Below are 18,264 nucleotides of genomic sequence, written 5' to 3'. Positions count from 1 at the left end.
TTAAAAAATACAAATGATTCCCTCAAAGAATCCAAATATGGTTATAATTACATCCTCAGTATATAATATGAATAAACATTTTTCAAGTCATGTACACTTTCATCTCATTTTGAAACATGTCTTTGCTCCACCTTTGTCCTTCCTTAGTAGACAGTGATGGTGCTTTTTATTCATTTTTTTTTTGAAGTTGCTTTTGCTACCATAACAATTCTCCAGCTTTCCCAAGGGATTATCCATGGCTCGATTTACTTTTCAAGGAGGGCCCATTTATCTTCCCCCTGACAAATTTCAACACATGCACAGCTCTAGCATGAACATTTCTGCAGATTAATCCCTCACCCTTCTCAAAGAGAAGAATTATTCTTAAACAATCTATTTCAATACGAAGTTCCTGGTGTAAAGTTAATTTCCAGAAACACTGTGAGCTTGCTACCAAAACGCCATCTCAGTAATTCACTGAGAACAGCAGAAGCCCTCCCTCCGGTTTGTAGTTTTTTATCCTTATTGTTTATATGTAAATAGGAAAGAAAGGCAAGGCAAAGGATGCTTTTGTAAAAAAAAAAAAAAAAAAAAAAAAATCAATGTTTCCTGCAAGCTTTTGGAATGGTTTGTGGGTCCAAGTCAGTGTTCATTAACTATGGATATTTATTTAGCATCTACTATACAATTTCTATATATATATATATATATATACACATATATATATGCTGCAAAAAACAGTGATATAAGATATATATGTGTGTAATCTGACATCATGAGGTTTTGAAAAAAAGCTATCAAAATCAGCCAAGTATTCAGATCAGTATGAGAACCCGAAGAAATAATTGTGCTTTGTAAAACATGATCATATTTTTCTTTAACAGGAACACCTAATTATTAGGACTAGCTACAAAATATTTAACAGGGCAAGTACAAAGTAATACAACCTGGAAAAAATTTTCAGGCACCACAAATACATGATAGGGGAAGTACGGACAAATAAAACAGAAAGAGAGCAAGGGGATGACTACAAGCTGAATATGAATCAGCAATTCAGTGCTATTGTGATAAAAGTCAATATGATACCAGCACAAATCAATAGGAGTAGAGTAGGGAAGGCTGACACATAATTCTTCTTCTCTCCTCCCCATTAGTCAGAGGGAGGAAAGTACCCTCTTTGAACAGCACAGTAAAAAAAGAAAAAAAAACAACCAAAAAAACTGTGCAGAACCTAACTTCATTCAAAGAAGAAAAAGCACATTAGGTAAAGGAGACTGATAAGTAAAGGTAAAAACACTTTTAAGAACTGGCTCCAGGGAAACTTGAAAGCCGTTTTAAAGTCTACCTATTTTGAAAATAATTTGGGGCTGTAACTCTGACAATGGATGTCCAAATAAGGAAAAATATCCATCTGAAATAAACCTTACAGAAGGCAGAGGAAAGACTAACAGGCACATAAAAAGACATTCACCATCTCTTATTATTAGGGAAATGCAGATCAAAACAAAAATGAGATATTACCTCACATCTATGAGAATGGCTAACATCAAAGAAAGGAGGAAGTGAAGGAGGGACGAGGGAGGGAAGAAAGAAACAACAAAAGTTGGAAAGGATGGAGAGAAGGAAACCCTTTTACATTATTGGCGGGAATATAAACTGGTACAGCCATTAAGGAAAGCAGTAGGGAGATGCCTCAGAAAATTAAAAACAGAAATTCTATGTGATCTACTTATCCCACTTCTGGATATTTGCCAAAGCATACAAAGACACTAATTTGAAGCCCTATAAGCATGCCGCCCTGCCCCAGCCACAATGTTCATTTCGGCTCTATTTACAATAGCCAAGAACTGGTAAAGGCCTAAGTGCCCAAAGAGTGATTTAGTCCTATTTGTTTAAATTCTTTTTTGCGGGCCTCCCCAGTGGCGCAGGGGTTGAGCACCGGGTTGCGAAGCTGCCCTCAGCCTCTGCAGCACCAGTTCAATCCCCGGCCGCCCTGGGCGAGGGTCCCACATGGTGCGCAGAACTCTCTTGCTGCCCGCTGCTCCCCTCAGCAGTGTATTTCAGTCAATCTGCCTGTTCTGCTCTCTGCTTTGTCTCTGGTGAATTCTCTCACCCTCCTGCACTTCTGACTGTACCCAGTGCTTGTATACAGAAATAAATAAATCTTAAAATAAATAAATAAATAAATAAATAAATAAATAAATAAATTCTTTTTTGCTTTTGCTGTTGGAGACAAATCCACAAAACTTCACTAAGACTGATGTCAAAGGGCTTATTATCTATGCTTTCTTCAGTGTATTTTATGATTTCATGTCTTATATTCAAGTCTTTAACCCACTTTGAATTAATTTTAGTATATAGTATAAGTTAATGGTCTAGCTTCATTTTCTGCATATGGCTGTCCAGTTTTCCTGGCACCATTTATTTATTGTAGAGACTTTTCTTTCTCCATTGTATGCTCTTGTCTCTTTTCTCATAAATAGGTGACCAATATATATGTGTGGTTTTATTTCTGGACTCTTAATTCTAGTCCATTGATATGTGTGCCTATTTTTATTCCAATAACATACTGCCTTTGATTACTGTAGCTTTGTATCTGAAGCTTTGTATACTGTAGCTTTGTATCATACTTGAAGCCAGAAGCATGACACCTCCATTTCTGTTCATTTTTTGCTCAGGATTTTTTGACAAGTCTTTCTTTTTTAACTCTTTATATATGGAACCAATGCCAACAAAGGCAAGAATCTGCATGCTCTCTCCCTTGGGGTGAAGCAGTTCCAGGTTACTATCTGAGCATCTATTTTGGTGTCCCTTCTGCATCTAACTCCAAACTCCCACATTGTTCTGACCTCAGACCTCTCCAGACATACTCAAGTTCTAAAGTTTCAATGCTTGCTTAACTCAGCATTCTCATCATCTCCTTTGTTTCTGGCTCCAAGGATTTTCCTTATTTTCCATTCAATTCAGTTATGCATTTAAATTATTTGAAAAAAATTTTTTCTTACATTATGAAAAGTTCTGTATTGGGAAAATTTCTCTAAATATTTAGTCTACCTCTTCAAAATTAATCTCCTTAAAATTAACTTTGAAGAATGGATCTTCACAGTAGACATTTAAAAAAAAAAATAAGAGGCCCACAATTGTACAAAATAGCTCTAGCAGATATAAAAGTCATAAAGTTAAGCAGAATTACCTCAGATAAGTTAGGCTGTATGTGTTTGCCCGTTTTTAATTCTAAGAATGCCATAAAGATTGAGAGAAAAATAATCACATTATCATAGTCACCCAACAAGGACTTAAGCTCTAAAACTATACAGTAGAGGAATTAATTCTAAGGTGAACTTGTTTTCGATGATACAATTGTTAATAAACAGACAGCTATTCTATATAGAAATCCCTACTGCATTTCCTTCTATATTAACTTTTATCTGTTTATTAAAAAATTAAGTTGGGGCCTCCCCTGCTGGCACAGCGGTTGAGTGCTGGGCTTTGAAGCTGCCTGCAGCGCCAGTTCGATCCCCAGCAGCAGGTGAGGGTCCCACATGGCTTGAGAGACCTCTCCTGCCGTGCCCGCTGCTCCCCTCAGCAGCGTATTTGGTCAGTCTGCCTGTTCTGTTCCCCACTTTGGCTCTGGTGAATTCTCTCACACCCCCCCCCCGTGCTTCTGACTGTACCCAGTGCTTGTATAAATAAATAAATAAATTTTAAAAAATTAAGTTGCCCTACCTACACCCCTATGTTTATAGCAGCACTATTTACAATAGGTAAGCTATGAAAACAACCCAAATGCCCAAAAATAGATAACTGGATCAAGAAAATGTGGTACATATACACAATGGAATATTACTCAGCTATCAAAAAGATAAACTCATGCAATTTGCAACACCATGGATGGCGCTGGAAGGGATCATGCTCAGCAAAATAAGCCAGAAAGAAAAAGTAAAATATCTCACTCATAGCAGGAATTTAGAAAACCTAAATAAGGGACCAGAAAAAATACTAATAAAGTAAAAATCAAAATCAACAAGCAACTATAAACCAGAGACACACTATGGAAGGGGGGGGGAGAAAGGAGTAGGATCAAAACAAGGGGATGGGAATTGTATGGGGACTATAACCAAGATGAAAATGCATACATTGTGCAAAAATGAAAAAAAATGATCTGCCTATGAATTGACTATCATAAATTTGACTAAGGATTCTTAGGATATTACATGAATTCTTTTACCAATGAAGTATATTTCATTAAATTTGACATTGCCAACACATTATGTGTAGATTAAACCAAACTATTACACTACCACAAATTGTTTCTTGGGTCACTTAAGCAACTCACACAAAAATCCATGGACACACAACAGGAGTCATTACAACAGTAAATTAAAAAACCTAATTAAAACACCACAGTTCTGTGCCATATGTTTTTTTCTTAATGGCAATATTTCCTAATATAATTATCTCTTCTTTGTTTGAAACAATTTTTTTTAAAAATAGTTTCCCTCTTACCTACTCTGGTATTAATGAAAACTTATAAGAAATATGCAGAAATCAAACACCGGTTTAGTGAAATATTCTATCCTCTTTATTCATTCATTCAATATTTGTTTGTACACTAACTCATTCCTTTGTGTTAAAGGAAGGTACATACAAACAGTCAATTAGCTGGTCACAGATTTCCTGTAGTCAGGGACGGTTTAAATCTATGTATCTACACTGGAACAAAAACAGACACACAGAATCATATCATATCATACCAAAACCCAGATATAAAGTCACACATATATGGACAACTAATCTATGACAAAGGAGCAAAGAATATGCAGTGGAACAAGGATAGTCTGTTCAATAAATGGTACTGGGAAAATTGGACCAATATGCAAAAGAATGAAACTAGACTACTACCTCACACCATGCATAAGAAACAACTCAAAATGGATGAAATACTTGAACATAAGACCTGAAACATTAAATTTATAGAAGAAAACATAGGCAAAGCACTCCATGACATACATCTCAGATACATCTTTAAAAACTCATCCCCTGAAGTAAAGAAAGTAAAGGAAAAGATAAACAGCTGGGAAAGCTATGTGGATGTTTCTCCCTCAAACTATTAAAAATGGAGCTACTATATGATCCAGCAATTCCACTCCCAAGACACAAAAACATTAATTCAAAAGGATGCACTCCTAAGTGAGAATGGCACATATTAAAAAAACTAGCAACAATAAATGTTGGCGAGGTTGTGGAGAAAAAGGAACTCTCCTGCACTGCTGCTGGGAGTGCAAACTGGTCCAACCACTATGGAGAGCTGTGTGGAGATTTCTGGACCTACTAAACATAGAGCTTCCATATGATCCAGCAATTCCATTCCTAGGTATTTACCCAAATGACACAGAAACATCAATTCCAAAGAGCATCTGCACCCCTATGTTTATAGCAGCACCATTTACAATAGCTAAGATATGCAAACAACCCAAATGCCCAAAAATAGATGACTGGGTCAAGAAGATGTAGTACATATACACAATGGAATATTACTCAGCAATCCAAAAAGATAAACACATGCAGTTTGCAGCAATAAAGATGGAGCTAGAAGGGATCATGCTCAGTGAAATAAGTCAGAAAGAAAAAGAAAAATACCGGATGGTCTCACTCATAGCAGGAATTTAGAAAACCTAAATAAGAGACCAGGAAAAAGACTAATCAATGCAAAGTAATAATCAAAATCAACAAGCAACTATAAACCAGAGACACACTCCGGGGGGGGGGATTAGGGAGGGGCAGGGAGAGGAAGAACTAGAGTCAAAATAAGGGGGGTGGTGCAACTGTATGGGGAATATAACCAAAATGAAAATGCATACATTGTACAAAGATGAAAAATGATGTAAGAATTATATAAAATAAAATATTAAATAAAAATTATAATTTAAAAAAAGGATGCACTCCTTTATTTATTACAGCACCATTTATAATTGGTAAGATAAGGAAACAACATAAATGCCCCAAAACAGTGACTGGATAAAAAAGATGTGGTATATATACTCAATCGAATACTATTTAGCAGTCAAAAAAGACAGAACTCATGCTATTCACAGCAACATGGATGGAGCTGGAAGGGACTATGCTCAGCGAAGTAAGTCAAAAGGAAAAAGAAAAATATTGAATGCTTTCACTTATAGGAGGAATATAGGGGAATGAAACAAGGGATCAGGAAAAATAAAAAACAAAACTAGCAGGCAAAAGATAAATCAGAGACATTCAGCAGGGCAGGGAGAGGGTCAGAACAGGGGAGGGAAGAGCACAAGAGACTATGGTGATGGTTCACAGTCAACTTGGTGGTGGGAATTCTATGGGAATTAGACCTCAGAGGAAAAATGATGTAAAAATATACATGTATAAATTTTTAAAAACTTATGTATCTCCAAATAAGAGAACTAATTTTACTAAGATACAAATAACTTAAGGTTGAAGACAAAAATTCACAATATAAATACACTCTATACTGTAATATCCTTGAGAGGCAAGACTGCTTCCTTGGCTGCCAATGGCATAGTGACTTGCACCTAGTAGACAGGTAATGCATAAAATTCTAACAAATCATGTAAAGTTCAGCACCAACAAGCCTATTCTTTAAACCTTCCTTTGCATGTGCACACTTGTGTACATACACATGGAACACATACATACACAGAGCCATACAACACATGTCCTTATGAAGAAAAATAGACTAGATCCGGATATTTAAAAAATGTGCTCCTTAGTTTAGCTAACCTATAACTAAACCTATAACTCAGTTTAGCTAAACTATAACTAAACCAAGACTGAAAAACATTTCAACAATTTCTAAAAATATACAAATACACCACAGCCATCTTTAAAAAATGTGGGTCCAAAATTCTCCTAGCAACAAATCCCCATTAAAAAAGCCCCAGTGCCACAAAAATCTTATGATAAAAGATTAATAGAGTCCAAATGAATAGAATTTCTTATCTTTCCTAAGAAAGAACACCTGTAGCTGCTCTATATTTTACCTCATGGCATTATTTGGGGAGGACTATGCAGTAATGACCAGAGTCTAGTCACAAAAGACTTTAAAATAGTGTGAAAATCTACTTTGATAATGAAAGAATGTTTATTGAATCTTCAATATAATAATTATGTTTCTTTTACCAGCTCCGCAATGATGAAGAAGTGAGCACCTCTTAAATTCAGTGTTTGTGTCCAAATGACTCATGAGTCTGGAGACAAGAATATCAGTGTCTTAAGAACCACTTTTTGAAAGTCTCCCTGAGGCTACCCAAGTGTATTAATAGCCAAGACATGTGCTGGGATACTGTCAAATGAGAATTTAAGGTGAAAAAGACCCTATTTATCTTACCTGAAAAATGATTTTAGAAAACTAGTATTTAGCTTCATTTATTGACTTTTTGAACTTTCTAACAGCTAGTAGACTTCTTGCACCTAGTTTTGCAATCTTCTGCTCTTTCTTCCAACTGCAAAATACTACATTTTTATAAGATTATTATTTCTCTGAGCTGAAATTGGAAAATGTTTTACCAAGAAGCATTTTTAGTTGCCTACTACTTGGTGAAAAGATACTTACTCTTCTTGTTGAAATTTTGCACTGTTAAGATATGTGGAGAAATATTGATTATTAAAGGCATATTTTTAAATTTACTTAAGGTCCACCAGTCAATTTTTAACCTTTCTTTAGGTTGCAGTCTCATAGCAAGATGCACTAAGGAGTGATTTTTGCTACTACTTCCTCATCTTTCCTTTTAAAAAATCTTTTCTAAATTTTTTTCACTTGAAAACACATCTAAATTTTATGTTTAAAGGCCCAAAACAATATCAATCAACCACCACCAGAATCAAAGCAACCATACAAAAATGTTACAAAGTATGAATAGGAAGGAATGTATATCAAGCACATTTATCCCCCTCCCCTGTAACAAGTATACACAAGAACAATGTATGTTTAAGATGAGAAACTGAGATGGGTCATTCCTGTGTATAGAATCTCTGGAAATCCCAACCACTAGCATTGTCATTCATTAAGTGATTTACATCCCATAATTCCGTCAGAAAACAATTTTAATTTCTCCCACTAAATATATGTTATGCAAAACACATGTTCATAAACAAAATGCATGAGGTAGTAATAATGTATGGACATTAATCTTGTAATTTGTTTTTTGTATTTAAACACTGTAATAATTAAAATATGTGATTCACTAATAAAACTCTGTATAAGAGATTGTATACTCTTATAAGTGATGTTCTTTATCTTTCCATACCCTATCTCAACAATCTCATTTGAGCAGCTGTTTCCTCAGTTTTTCTCTGTTAGCCTTTGTGCAGAACAAACTACCACAAAACAACAATTCCAATGCCAATTTTGCCTGATGTCACTCATGTGGCTGCACCAGCTGGATGATTAGAGGTCCAAGGTGACCTCACTCAGCACCGGATATGGTTACTAGCTGTCCACTGGAAAGCCTCAGTTCACCACATGGCTTTTGAATCTCAAGTAAAGCAAAAATTCATTCACATGGAGGTCAAAGGCAAAAGCTGCAAAACTTAAGTTCTGTCACTTCTGGCACATTCTATTGGTCAAGCAAGTCACAAGATTAGCCCACATTCAAGGTGTAGGAGAGGAAAAGACAGCACACTTCTGGATGGAAAGAACACAGTTATATTGCAAAGGTACCTGGTATAGAGATTGGAGGACTGTGTGGCTATTAAACAATCTACCTCACGTAATTACAAAGGCCAACTTCTCAGTTCATAGTCTCATTGCAGACTTTTGAACTGGCAAATGTCCAATGCTTCTCTGTGGTAAGCATTTGAAAAACCCCTTATGCAATATTAAATATTAAATATTCCCTAACATTTTCAAGAAAACTATTCTAGAATTTAATTTTTTTTCTTATAAAACCAAGAACTTGATATCATTAGTCTCACACTTTATTATTTCAATCTAGTATTTCTTGTTGTGTGATGGCAAGTTTGGTATGAATTCAGCAAAAGCTCACCATGGACCTACTGGACCACAATTTCTAAACTGATTAGGAATTTAAATATTCTTTTGAACAAGTACTGTATGCCAAGAACTGTGATGTAGGCCTCAATTAGAAAAAATAGATAAAGGCACACTGAAATAATAAAGAGATGCCCCAGATACTGAGAGAACAGACGCAAGAAATTCCATCTACCATAAACTGGAAGACAACTGAAATAATTTTGAAATAATAATTATGACTTGAAAATCACAAAGATAAATCCTCTCTCATGTTGCACCATTTTAACTATTGTTTCAAATCAAATGTCAGATTATATTCCAGAGACTACACAATAAGCAAGAGCATACTTATTTTTCCAAATAAGATTCTCTTTATGTTATTTAAATTCTAGTGATAGCACATACTTCTTATAGCCTACTAAGCTTTTACTAGCTATGCTTTAATGTATGTAAAGTAATAAAATAATAGCATTTATTTTATCTAAATCAAAGATGTTATTTGTGCTAAAAGTAGCACAATTAGTACTTGTCCACAAACTTTAAATACTTTATATTATGTCTCATTATGGCAAACACCTACAAAATACAGCTTCCTGTTCCTTTACTTCTAGGTAAAGAATCTCTAGATTACAGAAAGGTTCATTTCATATACATATGTATACATCTTTTTGTGAACTGAAGGTAAAAAATTTCTTTCAATTTTAAACATTTCCCTTGGCCAGTGATCAATTTTTTGTGAGCAGTATCTTTTAATTTATTTTAACTGCTTGAAATGGACCAGCTGCAGAATGGAAGTGTGTTGACATTTATCTGAAGTCTTATCTTTACTAAATCACTTGTATTATTGCACTACATAAACAACTTAATAAACATAGCAAATACTTATCTAACTGGAGTCAGTAAGTCTATTGAGCCAGTCAATTTTTCTCTTAATTTTCTGAAAAAGATAAAACCTCCTGTATCTGTTGAGTCACTGGGGAAATTAAGTCTTCAGTTATCAAATCTGTTACCAAATCCAAAGTACTCCCCATGAGTACTTGCAGGGCTTTTGATTCATTTCTATAGACATCCAATGAAACCTTATAGTGACCTTTCCACTCATTCAACTTTACAGATGTAAACACAAGAAGGTTTTTTTTTCCACCCCACCAACCCCCAATAACTTTCAGTTGTCCTTTGCTATACACTAAAGTATATTACCAAGAGATTATTGTTTTCTTCAAATATTCACATTCTTATTAATAATGAAAGAACAATGAGATAGGGCCTTCCCAAATCGAAGGCAAATGGAAGGTTTAGAATATTCTCTGTTGTCTAAATTTGTGTTATTCAATATGGCAGCCACTAGTCACCTTAAAATTCAAATTAATTTATGACTTAGAGCAATGAAAATTACATAAAAATTTATTTATTTATTTATTTATTTTTGCATAGAAGAACTGGGGTGTAGGCCAGAAGTGCGGGGGATAAGAGGATTCACCAGATCCAGAGTGAGGAGCAGAACAGGCAGACGTACGGAGATACACTTGTAAGGGGAGCAGCAGAGAAACAGGAAAGGTCTGCTGTGCAATGTGAGTTAGCTCCCTGGATAGAGATTTAACTCAGGCCCCTCTGGAGGGACATCGCTGTGGTAGCACTGACACTTAACCCCTAAGCCACCAGGGAGGCCCCTCCATAAAATTTTAATAATCTGTTTCTCAGTCACACTAGCCACATCTCAAGTATTCAGTAACCACATGTGGCTAGTGGCTAGGGATTGGATATCACAGAAAGAGAACATTACCACCACTGAAAAAAATTATTTGGGACAATGTTGGTCTAAATAACAGAAAATGACTTTAATAGTCTAATTCAAACATTTCTTTTTTTTTAAATGCTAAGGCTATTTATTCTGATCGTACTTTAAAGTGTTTGGTGATGCATTTTATGGTACTTTTGTAGTATTTTTTTCCCCTTTTAGCATATTTATTTATGGTTTTTTTTGTTGTCTCTATTTTATTTTATTTTTTTAAATAATTTTTATTTTTATATTCCCCATACAATTGCAACCCCCTTATTTTGACCCCAATCCCTCCCCTCCCCACCCCTTACCCCCCATAGAGTGTCTCTGTTTCATAGTTTTTTGGTGATTTTGATTTTCCCTTTCTTATAGTTATTCATTTTCCTGGTCTCTTATTTAAGTTTTCTAGATTCCTGCTATGAGTGAGACCATGTAGTATATTTTTTTAATGTAAAAAAGTATATTGAGGGCCTCCCCGGTGGCGCAGCGGTTGAGCGCTGGGTTGCGAACCTGCCCGCGGCCTCTACGGCGCTGGTTCGATCCCCGGCTGCTCCCCGGCCACCGGAGGAGGGTCCCACATGGCGCGCAGAACTCTCCTGCCGCCCGCTGCTCCCCTCAGCAGTGTACTTCGGTCCTTCTGCCTGCTCTGCTCCCCGCTCTGGCTCTGGTGAATTCTCTCACCCTCCTGTGCTTCTGGCTGTACCCAGTGCATGTGTAAACAAAAACAAACAAACAAACAAACAAATAAATAAATAAACATGCCTCTATAAAATAAAAAAAAAAAAAAAAGTATATTGAAGTCTCCTTTGCCCCACTCCTCAATTAGTCTAATCCTGAAGGAAACACTACCATGTAGTTGATGAGCTTTCCTCCCAACTGTTTCTTAAATAAATTTTTCCTACATTAGCGTATGATACCATTTACATTTTTATATCAAGAATAACAATCTAATTAAAAATTCTAACTCAATATTTTAATTTAGAAATTCATGAATGTTAATTGTTTAGTAGTTCATTGCAGGTACATCTCAGATCATTTGGTGTTCATTGCAGACACATACAATGATCAGGCATGTTTGATCTTACTTTTTTTTTTTTTTAAATATTTCCATTCCCAGAAAGTGTCACTTATATAGTAAGGTGATCAGTGCAGGGATTGGGGGGGAGGTTATTAGTTCCTCACACACTCTCAAGAGAATATTCTTTTGTAAAGATCAGATTAAATTTGAATTTACATATACTGGGTTTTATTAATGCAGTTTACATGAGCGTAGCAGCTATAAGGAAAAATTGATATAATGTGCCCATGTTATTCTTTCTGCTTATTAAAAAAGAAAACATGGATGCTACTAAAAAATATCTAAGAAGACATTTGGGAATTGGTTATTAAGTCTTTATTGCTTTACTTTTCACAATTTAGCATCACACAATCCCTTTAACTTAAGTTAAAGGGATTCAGTTAAGTTCAGATACAGTATTCTAAAGAGATTTCAGTCAATCACTATCAGTCTCCAGTTAAGAAGGCTGCATCTTTATCACATGGTCCCAAGGGAAACCGTGTGTGGGAAATTCAATACTTTTCTCAACACATTCTGCAAAAAATCTGAGAATCCTAGGAAACAGCTAAATGACCTCTTGACTGACATCTTTCCTGCTAAGGAGGTAAAACCCGATTTACCACATCAGTTTGGTAACTTTATTTTCTTATGTTTTGGAAGGGGGAGATGAAGTAATGGAAAAGTACTTCATCAGAATGCTTTTGGGTAGAAGAAAAAGAACACAAAAATTGGAATAGAAATCTACATTCATCCCAATTTCCCCTTATTCCACTACCTTCACAATGAAACTTGCATTCATCTCACACTCAGAACTCCCTTTCACTTCAAAGGGAATTCCATCTTTCCCAAGAATAAAAGAAAGAAGGCAATGAGGCATAGTCATGATGAAAAACAGTCCTAGAAGCATGACGCAGTATCCAGAAGTAATGCAAACTTGATAACACTGGTGCATGCATTTCCATTTTAGGTCAGAACACTAAGATGCAGTTCTAATAGTGTTCCAATTCATTTCGACCTGAAATAGATTAGCAATTGGATTTTGAAAAATGTGTGCCATGCTACATTATTAAATCACTGTAAATCAAGAGATGATGAACTAACCTGATGTTAATTGTGAATATTGCTTCCAGGCCTCATTTCTTTAACAATGTAGAACTATGCTTTATTTTCAATAGCTTTTCCGATATGCTTAATTGCATATTATAACTGAAAGCTCCTTGTAAAATTCTAAAACCTTATCTATTAAATGTTCTTCCATTCTTATTTATCTATATGCAATTCACACAAGGAAAATCTTTCCATTTACTACTCTCAAATAAAACTTTAGTAATTGTCAGTTTTCCTAATATAAAGATCTTTACAAAGCCCAATAAACTCCTCCCTCTCTCCTCTTTGATTCATAGAGTTTAATCTGATAATACAACTCAGCAGGTATCCACTATAACAAGTGTTAAATGTAAAACACAGAAACATTCATTGTTAGAAAATTCCGAAATCCTTTGATTGAATAGATCCTAGGACTAAAAGCATTTTCAAAGGAAAAGGGGAAAGACACAATCCCGTTATTACATTATTTTCCTGACATTGAAAAAAAGTTCCATGACCCACTATATTAGTAGTTTTCCAAGTCAAGCTTATAATGATTTCTGGCCTCTGCCCTTGGGTGCTTTCCAAGGGATTTAGAGGCATATATCACCTTGACTGATACGCGATATAACTATTTAGTACAGCTATGAAATTAACTGTTCACCCTTAGCCTGGGGCTAAATGGGATCTGGACTTGATACCATGGGCATTATTTAATAATTCAACACTCAAATTTTTTGCTTTCTGAAGTTCAACACTTTAAGAAATGCTGACCACTTGTGCTTTTGCTGAGTTTCTCCACTTTTAGCCTCACAAAGAACATTCTTCCTACTCATTCAACAAATATTCATAGAACACCTACTGTGTGCCAAGTGCTAGATGCTGGAAGATGATGGTGAAGCAAACACACCCACTTTTCATGGAATTTGCAGTGAGAGGCTTTCCATAAAAGCATTAACATTCATGCTCTTTCAAGTTCCTATATATACTTACCTACTACATTTCACTCATTCTTGTTCATCTGAAATTCTGGGCTATATTTTTACTCATCTCAAGTCCCTATGTTTATAATACAGTAAAATATTTGTGTGGGAGAAAGGCAGAAGAACTCCAAATAATTCAATTTGTTGTGTAGACACTGTTATTATTATGTGTGAAGCCATATTTCTAGATCATGCTTTCCCCAGACAATCTAAATTTATGGGACAGCATTGAATTCCATGTTAATATTGTGGTGTTTTGGAATCATTTTGTTGCATGACTTTGCCTTATTGTTTCTCATGAATTGGAGGTGGAAGGGAGGCGGGAGAGAATTAAGAAAGTTAGCAACTTGTTTTAAGGTATCACAAGCAATTTTTGCTATGTGTCCCCACAGTACGCAACACATAAATCTATATATTGCATATTATTTTCTATAACCTGCCTTTTCCATTACAATTTCCAATTCCTACCCTATAATTTCTAAGTACACATAATTACTACTTCAGGTGTTAAATTCTACATTCACAAGTATCTACACCCCAGCCCTCCAAAACAAAAGACATCAGCTAGCTAAATACAACTACCACTTTATAAAATGTGCAAATTTTAGCAATAATCATGGACTAAGAATATTCAAACATAGACACTCTTCCTCAAGGAGCTTAATTAAGAGACCTAATGGTAAAATTTAGGTTTTGCTTCAATAATTTTCACTTTAGGATACATCTTTAATAAGTAACCAATCTCCAAATGTTAGGAAACAAAAAAAAAATAGATCAAACAAGAAAAATAAGAGTTACAATGTGAATATTCACCACCTCTCACCATACTTGTATGGAAGATTATCTTCTTAATTCTTTGTTTAGTATTAATTATTTAATCAGTAGGGGAACACATATTCTGAGATCCAACTACCTCCAAGCATTTTTCTAGGTGTTTAAAAAATACAAAATGAAACAACTTCCTGCCACCATGACACTTACCCTCTAATGAGAGAGGCAGATAAGTCCTCTTCTTCAGTCACTCTGTCACGGACTCCTGCATAATGTTAATATTTTCAGGCAATGCTGAATTTTGTTTGTTATGAATAGTATACTACATTTATTTTTTTTTAAGAGAAGCACATTTTTTTTCCCTAAGACTTATTTATGTATGCATACAAGAGCTGGGGTACAGGCTAGAGGTGCAGGGGGTGAGAGAATTCACCAGACACAATGGGGAACAGAACAGGCAGAAGGACTGAAGTACACTGCTGAGGGGAGCAGCGGGCGAGACAGGAGAGGCCTGCCTTGCCATGTGGGACTCTCTCTGGCCGGCCGGGAATCGAACCGGCAAAGCAGAGGCTGCAGACAGCTTCACAGAGCTGTGCTCAATCCGCTGCACCACCGAGGAGGCCCAATATACTACGTTTAATATGTAGTCTAAATATAGTCCCTCTACCATAGCAATCTATCAGTGGTCTTCAGTAACATTTTTTTTGGCAATAATGTTCATATGAAAACCATTGATATTTACCAAATTCTGTAAATGGAAACAATAAAAGAATAGTATGACACCTATTCTCATAAAAATTTAAGAGGCCAACCAATTACAACTTTGGAGGGTAACATGACAATATTCTCATCTGATATCCAGCTTTTACCAGCTGTCTACAGCCAACAGCCATTCTGATCTGATTGGTGCCTATGGCATAACAATTGCTAACAAGCCATATATCACCCTGTCAATGCTTGCCAAAATATTAGTTAAACATGCCCTTTGACCCTACATTCCACTTATGAGTATAACTTATAGATACACATATAAGAAGTAATATATGCAAAAAAAAATGTTTATTGAAACATAATGCAAAACAGCAAGGGATTGGAAATGACCTAAATGTCCATCAGTGGAAGGCTGGTTAAATAAATTATGATACATCCATTAAATGAATTATGGAGTTTTTAAGTAAGGACAACTCTGTGAAATGATACGGAAAATTCTTCAAAGAGCTTTGTTAAATTAAAGATCACAGTGAAGAACACTGCACAACACTGTACAACACAACATGCCATTTGTGTACACACACACATACATATACAGGATGGACAGTGTAAGTGTACTGAACATGTCTCTGAAAATATAGACCAAAAAACCAAATAACTGGTTGCCTGAAACAAGGGGATTAGGTAGCAGAGAAGAGGATTACTTGTTACTTCAAATAAATTGGCTACCTTTTGAATTTTATGTATGACCATGTATAGCCTACAAACACTGCTTTTCCAAAGAAAATCCAATAAACACAATGCCCCTTATTTTCTTTTTGCCCAGCGGAAATTTTAGCTTATTAAAATAAGCACATAAAAACCAAACATTCCCAAGTAACTTCTAACTAGAACGTATATAATATATACACATGCTGTGGGTTTTTTTTTTTTTCCCTCTTTGTCTTATAATTTCAACAAAATGTCATTAATCTGTATTCTTTACATTTTTTCATGATGGATAATATGTCTGAAAAACAGCCCCACGTAGTTTAGGATCAGTTCTTGATTTTTTTTCCCTTTGGGCTTAATGTTGATTAATAGGGTAGAAACCTGTTTGCAAACCTAGCATACTCCATGATAAAATTTGGTTCATAGGTTTATTGAGAGCAATGAGTCAAGATCAGGTTCATTAGTCATCCTTTAGTACATCACTTGTCAATTTCTACTCAGTCACAGGTATACAGAAAAGACTCAAACCTGTTGGACTTGACCTATTGTTTTCAGAAAATTCAGAAAGCACCAACTTATATACTTGGCAATGATTATTTTTTTAAAAAAGGAACTTAATCCAGTTATTTAGGGGTAATGTCTTTAATTTTCACTTTACTTATTGTCAACTGCTGATGCATATTGACAAAAGTACAAATAGATTATTTTCAAAGACTGTCAAGGAAGATTTTTAATCTATAATAAACAAAGAAAAGTTTGCATCTCCAGAAAAGTAATGAAACTTTGTGTCAAGATAAATTTAGCACTTAACATTTGCTGCAGATTTAAATCAATGCAGATAGTGCTAAATAAAACAAAACAAAACAAAAAAATATAAGGCAAGATTCAGAAACATTGATCATGGCCAAAATATGCTCCAGTGCTGTTAAGAGGTTTACTTCAGTAATATCTGTGGTCATTGACTAGATCAATGAAACTCATTCTTTCAAGAGCATCCAATTATAGTTTACTATAGAGTGAGCATTCTAATAAATCAACATACTTTATAAAGAATTAGACAAAGCCAACATGCAAGTTAATAATACAGCACAAAAAAACTAGGTTAAACTCCTATAGGCCCAGAAAAATAGTCTTCATTTAAATTTGATTCATAGATGCAAACAATTCAAAGCCATGTCTGATAGATAGTTTATGGCTAGCAGTATTAATAGAGTTTGATTAAGCACTTAAGGGAAGAGATCAATATACCTCTGTCATATTTACACAATAAAAAAACAGCATGTTCATTGAGTGCAAACTAACATAAATTGAGGTACTATATTATTCAGAAAGTTAATAGTAACATTTTTCCCGACTTCTTTGGTCATTTGGAAAATGTACCTTCTGAATAGAATTTAACAGCTTAGATTCAATGAACTGAAACATGAATAGAATAAGAGAAATATCAGAAACAAAATAAATCAAGTCAGTCAATATTGGCTTAAGCATTTTTTCCCCCAAGAAATATATACTGATTATGAGTAACAAATAATGTGATTGAGGGCTAAGCAAAATACCTAATAACAAATGGCTAAGAGTTTTTGGACACTTGTGGTAAAAAAAGGAATTCAAACATCGAATCAAATTTGCCCTAGAGCAACGTGAGTCCTCTTGCAAAATGCATTATTGGTTAAAGTTACAGTTCACTACAAGAAATTAAAATTGAAATCTAATTTTTATCCAGTTAGTCCACTGAATGTAGACAGACAATCCAGATCATTAACATCCTAAGGAGCACTGAGATACAATGTGCACTGAATTTAATTCATGATGATTCATGACAAACATGTTTCCAGGAGTGAAAAGCAGTTTCTAAAAATGCATATCAAGAAGCTCATGGAAATGTTTGTTGTTCCTCTAGGATTGAAGACCCTGGTATGCTCCAAGGAGCTAAAGAGCTTGAGCTTGAGGATTTGGACCCCTATAGTCCTGATTCCAAAAAGTAATCTTACAGGGCTGAATTATTACTGGATTAAGTTTTAAATTTAGGAGCTAGAGCATTAGACTAGAGAGAAGTGCCAAGTTACCAATTTGACTCTGCCTTGTATAAATAGGGGGTAAGAATTAATTAGTGGAAAGGAGATGATAAGAGAAGCCTTTGAAAATGAGTACAGTACAGTGGAAA

At 35.1% G+C, this 18,264-nt stretch overlaps 1 long non-coding RNA gene across 10 annotated transcripts in view; it reads right to left on the bottom strand.

The window, feature by feature from the left end:
• The window catches only part of LOC119248466 (uncharacterized), a 495,811-nt gene that overhangs the window by 407,304 nt on the left and 70,243 nt on the right, over positions 1-18,264 (bottom strand). The window contains exon 4 of one of the 10 annotated variants that reach the window (XR_008550758.1): positions 14,889-14,943. The exons of the other annotated variants lie outside the window; for them this stretch is intronic. This is a non-coding gene — a long non-coding RNA (uncharacterized LOC119248466). The remainder of the gene's footprint in view (positions 1-14,888; positions 14,944-18,264) is intronic. 10 annotated transcript variants of the gene reach the window in all.

The sequence above is a fragment of the Talpa occidentalis genome, unplaced genomic scaffold (assembly GCF_014898055.3).
Source record: "Talpa occidentalis isolate TD23 unplaced genomic scaffold, MPIMG_talOcc4v2.1, whole genome shotgun sequence".
NCBI lineage: Eukaryota > Metazoa > Chordata > Mammalia > Eulipotyphla > Talpidae > Talpa > Talpa occidentalis.
The sequence above is the reverse complement of the archived record's forward strand: the minus strand, read 5'-3'. Positions and strand labels throughout refer to the sequence as shown.